Source organism: Lethenteron reissneri, chromosome 35 (assembly GCF_015708825.2).
Source record: "Lethenteron reissneri isolate LAM-NWPU_2019-01 chromosome 35, ASM1570882v1, whole genome shotgun sequence".
In the NCBI taxonomy this organism is placed as follows: Eukaryota; Metazoa; Chordata; class Hyperoartia; order Petromyzontiformes; family Petromyzontidae; genus Lethenteron; species Lethenteron reissneri.
In genome coordinates, this window is record NC_083813.1 from 7,012,000 (window position 1) to 7,021,339 (window position 9,340).

Genomic DNA, 9,340 nt, shown 5'->3' on the forward strand with positions numbered 1-9,340 from the left:
ACCAATCCAGTGAGAGAACGCGAGTCCCCGCCCCTCCCCGGTGCGTCCCGCTGATTGGCTGAAATTTATCCCCCGCCGATTGGCTGGAATTTACCCTCCGCCGAGTCGCTGAAATTTACCCCCCGCCGATTGGCTAAAATTTACCCCCCGCCGATTGGCTGGAATTTATCCCCCGCCGATTGGCTAAAATTTACCCCCCGCCTCCCTAAACCACGCCCCCTGCTCTCCACCACCGTTCCCCAAAATCCGTTGGGGGAGTTTGAATTCGCTGAGCCCCGCCCCCCACACTTCACCCTCCCCCACCCTCCCCCACCCCACCCCCTCTTGCCAAATGAGAGGTTTTCCCCCTCGGCACCGACGTATTTTTGAGGTCATTCGAGGTGAAAGTTAAGGGAAGTTACGCTCGTCATCACCATCATCATCAACAACAACAAGCTTCACCACCGTTCAATGCTTGACCAGCGTGGTGAGGTATGGTTAATGGCCGAAATGGGGGTTGTGGTGTGGTGGGGGGGGGTGATTCATCTAGCAGTGGATTGACAAAGGCACGTGTGTGAAAAAAAATCTTCATAGCTCATGGGATTGCTCCAGCCCAAATAAAGATGCTGATGTGTATTGTCAGTCCACTGCTGGATTAATCAATACCGACCCCCATTTCGGCCATGACCATACTTCACCACGCTGGTCAATGTGGAATGGTGGTCAAGGCATGCCATGTACATGTTCTATTAGCACGGTTGGCTACGTACGGTGCAAAAGAAGTTCAACATACAAGATACTGTTCACTGCAGTACGGTATCTATCCAAGTGACAGGACTGGAAATCACAGAGCAGTTAAACAGTGTTTGGCAATGCTGTGTTGGCAGTGGTGCAAACCTAATTTATGTTACCTAAACATTTTTTTTCATTTTAACTCATGGTATTGATCAGTTTGTTGAGTTGTTATTAGGGAAATTATCGAATGAATACCAGTTTTAGAAGACTTAAATTAGTCATGAAAAGTAACACGTCCACAGAAGAACATTTCATCAGTGCATTTTACCTACTTTTAAATATGGATCACAAACATTGACATTGATAACGAAAATACAGAGTGCTTCAAAAAGATGGACCCAATTTCAAAGCAGTACTGCTTTGAAATCGGGTCCATCTTTTAAAACACCCTGTAGAACAAAAGTTAGCACAGTGCCCAAACATGTATAGGAGAAACTCATTTTTTAAAATAAACTAAACTCGTTTTATTTGGAAGGAAATCTAGAGATGAATATGTGGACCAGAGAACAAACACTGTAAGGGAAAGTGGGCTTGGCCAGGATACATTCAGGAAGGGATTATGGTTGATGGACAAGCATCGTGATGGAATGGCAGCCCAAAGGAGGGAATGCGCTCAGGAGGATATTCAGGAGCAAAGATGGATTGTGGCATCGCAAGGCTGAGGGGGTGGCTTTGGCGTGGGAAGTCCTTCATCCAACTTTGAGAAGTTAAAGGTCGATGATTAAAATCAAGAGGAGTTTTGACCATCAGTCTAATTTTATATCATTGAACTGGCAAAAATGGATTTCCACATTCAATCAATGCCTAAAAGTCCCACATTTGCAGTACATAACTTCTTTGTCCTTGAATCGATGTTATAGCCTTCTGGTTCCCAAGAAAAGGCTTTAAATAGCAATGTACCGATTACAGCACATGACGAGTTAAAGTTACATAATACCCCTTTTCTCAATACAGTATACACTATTCCCTTTCTACTGCTTAATTGTAGATTATCTCAAGTGCCACGCATTTTTTCCATATGATCCCAAATATTAATTATAAAAAATACTGACTCCAAATTTAAGTGAGGGCAGCCCTCAGAATGTTATTTTGGATGGCCGACAGCTGATAATATATGGTCTTTATCTCAACCTTGCACTCACCTCATTCAGCATGTCCTCACCTCCATTCAAAACTTCAACTAGCTCCCAGTCTTTCCAGAATCAGAATATGTATTTGATACTGGAGGAATCCGATTAGCGATAAAACTCTTACTCACAGATGTCCAGTAATGGAGTAATGGACATCCCATATTCTTAGGTTTTTTCGATAAAGTCACGTAGGTAAAAATGTTAAATTAATAAAAGTAAAATAAAAATATCAGCTATCATGCTGTGACGGTTCCACCTGAAGACGGAAGCTTGTGTTGCCTCCGAAACGTCGTGATTTTTCTTTTATTTTTATTTTACTTTTATTAATTAAAAAAAATTACCTACGTAACTTTACCGAAAAAACCTAAGAATATGAATCCTTGCAGTCACGAAAGCTTCAAATCTAGAATTAATGGACATCCCATCATATACACAGTACAGCAATTCAATTGGCGACGCATACTCAATCCCTTCTCCCAAACATCCTCTCTAACCAAGCCTGGCCACCCGAGCAGTGATGCATCCCGAACGGGAGTGATCATGGGTGATGCGAAAGGCACATTTGGTGGTTCAGGGCCCAACCCTGCACCACTCTAGCGCTGACCCTGACTCTTTGTATGTATTTTAAACTTCTTTCGCACCGTACGTAGTCAACCGTGTTAATCGGAGCCCTAATCAGCACTCTCTACTCGGCTCTTTGATCCACTCTGGCACCAAAGTCTGTTCTCTTCACTAGAAATATAATTACGTGCCACTTATTATATTTCAAGGCTGGAATAGAAGAGTAAGTCAAAATACCCTGTAGAAGGGCTCAGAGCTAGCGAGAGCTCCCTCTCGTGGATTCCCTTCTGCCTGAAGTGACGTGGGCAAGCAATTGCAGGGGTGCAATGTTACCTTTTACATTCCCAAACCAATGCCGTGATTTCCTTATGTGAAGTATAGTACAAAAAACTAACACAGCGTGGTGATAACGTCATCCATTGGTGGGCTGAAAATGTCAGCTATTTATTTATTTATGTTATCATGCTGTTATTCGCATGACTGTGCCATTGTTCACTTTATCTCATGCCTGCCTAATTGCTGTACCTCTCAAACACCCCAGACCCCACCCCTTGTACTTACTCTCGAGCAGCCCGTGGTCTTCCAGCCTCCACACACTGATCTAATTGTGAAGTTTTAACTGTAAGACTGTGAACAAATTGGGAAAACTACATGCCAACATTTCTCATGTTGTGTAATAATAGTAGTAGTTTTAATATAAGCACTTATATGCATAGTAACATCAACAACAATAAGATTAATAATAATCTAAATATAAAACAGGAAAACTGGCCAAAAGGATTACTCTTTGGTCCCCATTGGAACCTCATTTGCCAGTAACATTGTGTTGCCAGTAACATGGTGTTGCCAGTAACATGGTGTTGCCAGTAACATTGTGTTGCCAGTAACATGGTGTTGCCAGTAACATGGTGTTGCCAGTAACATTGTGTTGCCAGTAACATGGTGTTGCCAGTAACATGGTGTTGCCAGTAACATGGTGTTGCCAGTATCATGGTGTTGCCAGTAACATGGTGTTGCCAGTAACATGGTGTTGCCAGTATCATGGTGTTGCCAGTAACATGGTGTTGCCAGTAACATGGTGTTGGACCAGATGACGCCTTTTGGGGTCATCTGGTCCAACACCATGTGAGACTAGGCTCTAATGAAAGCTGTCTCAGGTGTGGCCCAATCAATTTCAAGGACTGCATCCATTATCAGAATTATGTTGTCTTTTTTGCAATCCGACTGCCGGTATTGTGGTCAATGCAAAAATGACTCCTTGTAAAAAAGGTGTCAGTTTTGTTGCCAGATTAAAGGGTAAAAAAACAATTATCATACTCTTTTGTCCGACATGTCGTTTGTGGTTGCCATCTCTGAGGTACAAAACTCAGGACGTCTCATGGGAATACGAATATCTCACGATACTGACAGATAGGAGCACCACACGAAACGCAATGCTATGCTACTGACAACTGGGGGCTGTTAATGTCCCAGGAAGACTTACCGATTCCCCAGGACAGCGACATAAAACAGAGGATGAATCTTGGAATACAAGAACAGGTATATTAACCTTAAGCTCGATATTCCATAGGCATCATATAGTACATTGTGGTAGTACTGTAGTTATATGTAGTCAACACATTGTGGTAGTACTGTAGTTATATGTAGTCAAATTAAAGTCAATTGAAGGATGTCTAAACTCACCTAGAATGCATTATTTAACAACGCCGGCTTACATGTTTTTGCTAAACAAATCGATAGTTTTGTTTGGGTCCAAATCAAATCAGTGTATTGCATTTGGCCATTTATATTCAAGTATTGGTAATAATTTTTATTTAAAGCTTTCGTGACGGCAGGGATTCATATTCTTGGTTCTTTTGGTAAAGTCACATAGAAGGGAAATAATAATATATGATGATTGCTTGTGTTGCAGTCGAAACGTCGTGAGAATTTTTGTTGTTTTATATTTTTATTATTTCCCTTCTACGTGACTTTACCGAAAGAACCAAAAATATTGGTAATAAGTGAGACTCCATTCCTAAAATATGGTACCTAATACAATGTAACATTCAGATTTTCCAAATACTAAAACAAAATGAAGGATATCACCTTACAAAAGTGCTGCTTGTTTTGTACACGTATTTTATCTCAAGAACACATTTTCTGTGGAATGCATATAAACCATAATTTGACCTTCAATGTTACAGTGTCTGGTTTTAAGTAATAACATGACCGAGCATTAAATTTATGTTTTATGATCAAGTTTACTTTTCCATGCATAACAATTGCAACTGAATAAATAGCAGTCTTAAAAGCATGCAGGAAAACCTTTTAGAGGATCTCTTTCAACATCTGTGCTACCAAGATATCGGGTCGAAACATTATCACCTTTCCATAAACACTATCCATCCTGCCAACGTCAACCCATCTAAAGCTGACCGTGGACGAAACAGGCAAAAACAGGAAGGCGTATTTGATTGTCAAAAAAAGACTGCACCCATCTGTAAAAAATGTGGCCTTTGAAGAATGCAAGAGATGTCGTAACTTGGAGTTCCAATTCCTTGATATAATGCCTCACTCACACCTTTTCTCCGCTGGAGCAACAGACCTAAAAACATTTACATATGCTTGCTTTGATTTATTGAGGTTTTAAAAATTTACATTTTTTAACATAACAATAATTTGCCTGTGCATACACATTTAACACCAGTTCACTTAATACTTTTAATGATGCATTAAAACTGACCCAGAATAAGTCTACTCTTATCGTCTTAGCAAATGTCATAGCAGTTCACAATTGAATACGTGTATAAATGTTACCTTAACTTTACGAATGTTATATATTTCAGCATGGCTGTTTTGTGCCATTAAAACAGGCAATACAAGTCTAAAGCATTGATTCAAAAAACACATCTGTTATCAACATTTCGACTAAAGGGCATACAATCCATAATACGAAGTTTTCATTATTCATCTAAGTCTATTGGTACATAAGTGAAAATAAAATAGCCTATATTTGTGCTCCAGGCCAGCCCTTAATGAAGTTTGTTGTTGACGTCAGCCAAATAGATAAAATGTGCAATGCCGAATTGTGATGCTGTGCATAGCACAATATGTACCAACAGGGCTCGCTTTATCCCAAACAGTCTAATATGTACAAGAGTAAAGTTACAAAGGCTCGCTTCTGACATGACCAAAGTGGGGTGTGTTATAAGATATTCATCCCACAAGAGACTGTGCCGAAAATCGCCATCTGATGCTCTACGAGATGAGCTTGCCATTCTGACCTTGCAATAGCTTCATTGTCCATGAGAAGGGAAAAAAAGACGTGACTGTAAATACATCATGAGGCGATTGTTGTTGTGCACGCCCATTCCACAGAGGGCTTTAACGTCCCTTGATTCCATTGGTTTTGTGGGTGTGGAACTGCGTTGCTTTGTTTTGTTAGAATTAGCAGAATGGCCAGTACCTAAGGAAGTGCTATGTAAATAAATGCAGTTGCACTGTGGAATGGATAGAAAATAATTTCACTTATGCATTGTTTGTTAGAAGTCCCAAAGGGCACAGACGTAAGTAATATATTCTGTGTACAGTACAGTATTGTATTGGGTTATTATAAACTACTCTGGTTTCGTTATATGGAATGTTTATTCCAAGTGAAACAGAGGTTGCTTCTTAACTTGGAGATGTTTCTGTATTATAATTGTGATTCATGTGGTGTCATTGAGATGCTTCATAAATAGCACGTCCTAAATACCTCGTAATGTCTACAGTAGAAAATAAACGAATCCAAACAATGGACGGATCAAAGTGTGTCAAAATAATCCCTGTGCAAATGTGACACACTCAGCAATCACCAACAACCTGTGTCAATTTGCATGTGGTGTGGATTTTAAGGGCGGATTCTGTGTCTCCGGTAAAACACTGCTCCAGTAAAGGTGCTGTGCGTGACGGTGCTTTGTACATTATTAAGAAATTCACATTTTGCAGGAGCTTTTGTGTTTTTTGAAAAGCATATAAATCACACCGCGTCACTCAGTGTGCTGAAAAATTACGCACACCGAGTATTTTCAATGTGTAACGCAATGGAATCTAGAGGGGCAGTTGTAGCGATTGAATGACTGCATGAAAGGGCACAGTGTGGATGCTTCAGTTACCTAACTTGTTGCTGAAAACGGCACCAAATGGCACTAAAACAGCCCTTACATAAGCCGCTGTGTAGCAGCGTTGTGCGTGTCGCCATCTTGCGGTCGACGTGGCCGTTTATAGTCATCAATAAATGACCATCTACGACCACAGCAAATCATTCTAATATATCAGCCCTGCAACATGCATATACGCTGGCTGCGTGGAATGTGCATCTGGCAAGGCAGCTCACCCTATCCTCCCGTGAAATCCCTGCCACCCTCCACATGTGCCAACGTTTGGGCGATCGAAAAGTCTGTGGCCTGACAGAAAGCGGTGACCTCAATGACACTTTCTTCAATTTCTACATAGAATTACTATCCCTAAAGTGATATGCACTTTGTCGTCAATGCGCGAAGGTTTTCATCAATATCTGGTGGGAAATATGTCCCAACACACGTACATACATGCTCACACGGCGCATTGCTTCATTCACATTGTCATGAGAAAACATCTCTTGACACAAGTGGTTCTTTGTGAAATATTGTGGAAGTAATTGGAGAAAAGGGCTCGTGTGGGTTGAATTAACATTTTCAGATCGGGATATTTCAGGTTTCTATATTTTGCTTAGTTAATGCTAGGCTCGTAATAATTCAAAGATTTCGTGGTTATTCGAGATGTTGTTTTTTCTTTGAACATTGCAGTGAATGTATTGCTCTCTCGTGGCTGGATGTGTAACATTAACCCATTCATCTTTGGCTGGCTCTAAGTCATAAGTCTCGACCATCCCTTCTATATCAATGTATCCTGGCCAAGCTCATGCACCTTTCTCAACAGCCAATATGTCTTAACCTGTGTTTGTTCTCCTATCCATGTGTTCTGCTTTCTTTCTCTCAGTGTGTTTAAAAGCATGGGTCTCTCCATACTTTTTTTACAGACTTCTCAGCTATTGTGACCATATTTATGATCCATTCGTCACAGCAGATAATATGCACTTATTGAAAATGTCCTTTGGGAAAATGAAATGTTACTTTTCGTTGTCAATTTCAGTTTACTAAAGTACTACAACATACTCTGCTTCCTCGAATTAATAATTTTGATCCTGCCCCACTTGTTCCACCTTCAATGATCCATTGTTCTAATATAATTTCTTCATATTAAAACAACGGACCTGTTGTTACCCCTTGTATACTCAAAGGTCATGATTATATGTTCTTGTTACCCGTTTTTATACTTTTATGCGATCCAACGAATACTTCCTCCATGAAACACACCAAAAATATATACATTTAACAGACATTGCACACATCTGATGATGATGATGAAAAACATGATTGGGTTCGGTCATGAGGTCTGGTGTTTCGGAGGTCTTAGATGATAGTCCTGAATATATATAACCATGAAGGCTAATAGATTTATATTATTTTGTCCGTCTAGGAGACAATGAAGAGGAAACCACCTGCATGCACACAAGCACATGCAATAGCAAATACTGTACATTTCCTGTACATCCCTGCGGGCCTTCTTAATTGACCAATGCAGTGGTCTCCTTGCCAAATTTGATGGACTTAGGAAATTGTCTGTTGCACCTACATGTAATATGGTCCCATGGTCAAATAAGCGGAATTGGATTTGAGAAACACCAACAGTAATATAATGTATGAACCAAATTAAACGCCAATGAGAGTACTGTATCGGACTTGATGTGTACATGGAGCACTCTTACCTATAAACTATTTAAAGGAACCCTTCAAATTAGTTAATAATGCTTTATATAATTCTATGTCATACAAATAATAGTCCACCACAGACATGATTGATGACAGGATTTAGAATCTATAAAAAGCAAAAACATGTTTTTTTGGTTTAATATGATTTTAATCGTAAAAGGACCTCAATTTGATGGAAAAAAGGATATAAGTTCAACACGTAGGCTTTCGTGACCACTATTGTCAGCGATAAGAGGTTTTTGGATAGATTGCGTAAATATGAGTTTTGCTAACCCCACCACCACCAGATACACGCAATTAGTAAGGTTTGTCACGCATACAAAACGTGCCAATTAGTTGTGAGTTTACTCTACAACAACACCGGTGTGCTGAATGGACAACGTTGCATTGTTGTCGCGTTTTGTGTGTGTTGTGGTTGTGCACCAATTTGCCAACGGGGACAGCTTCACCCAGAGACAATAACGAAAGCGCACACACACACACAACAAATACACAATGAATACAAACATCCCCTCTAACAGACTGTTGGGGCAAGTGCTGTTAGCGAGCACCTATAAAGGCCAGGCACGGCACACGGAGGGGTTTGGTTGGGCCACCACCACGCCCGGCCGCCTTTGTCTCCCCCCCAGTGGCGATATTTACGCACCGCACACCAATTCCACAACCGGTTCTGATTGTTGGCCGTGAGCGGGAATCGAACTCGCGTTTCCCGGGCGGCAGCGGAGCGTAGCGCTAACCGGCCGGCTTCAACGCAGTGGGTAATCGCGTAGTACGCGCGCGCGCACGGACACGCGCACGAGAACGCACGGACACGCGCACGGGAACGCACGGACACGCGCACGGGAACGCACGGACACGCGCACGCGAACGCACGGGCACGCGCACGGGAACGCACGGACACGCGTACGCGCACGCATGGACACGCGCACGGGAACGGGAACGCACGGACACACGCACGGGAACGCGCACGAGAACGCACGGCCACGCGCACGGGGACGCACGGCCACGCGCACGGGAACGGGAACGCACGGCCACGCGCAC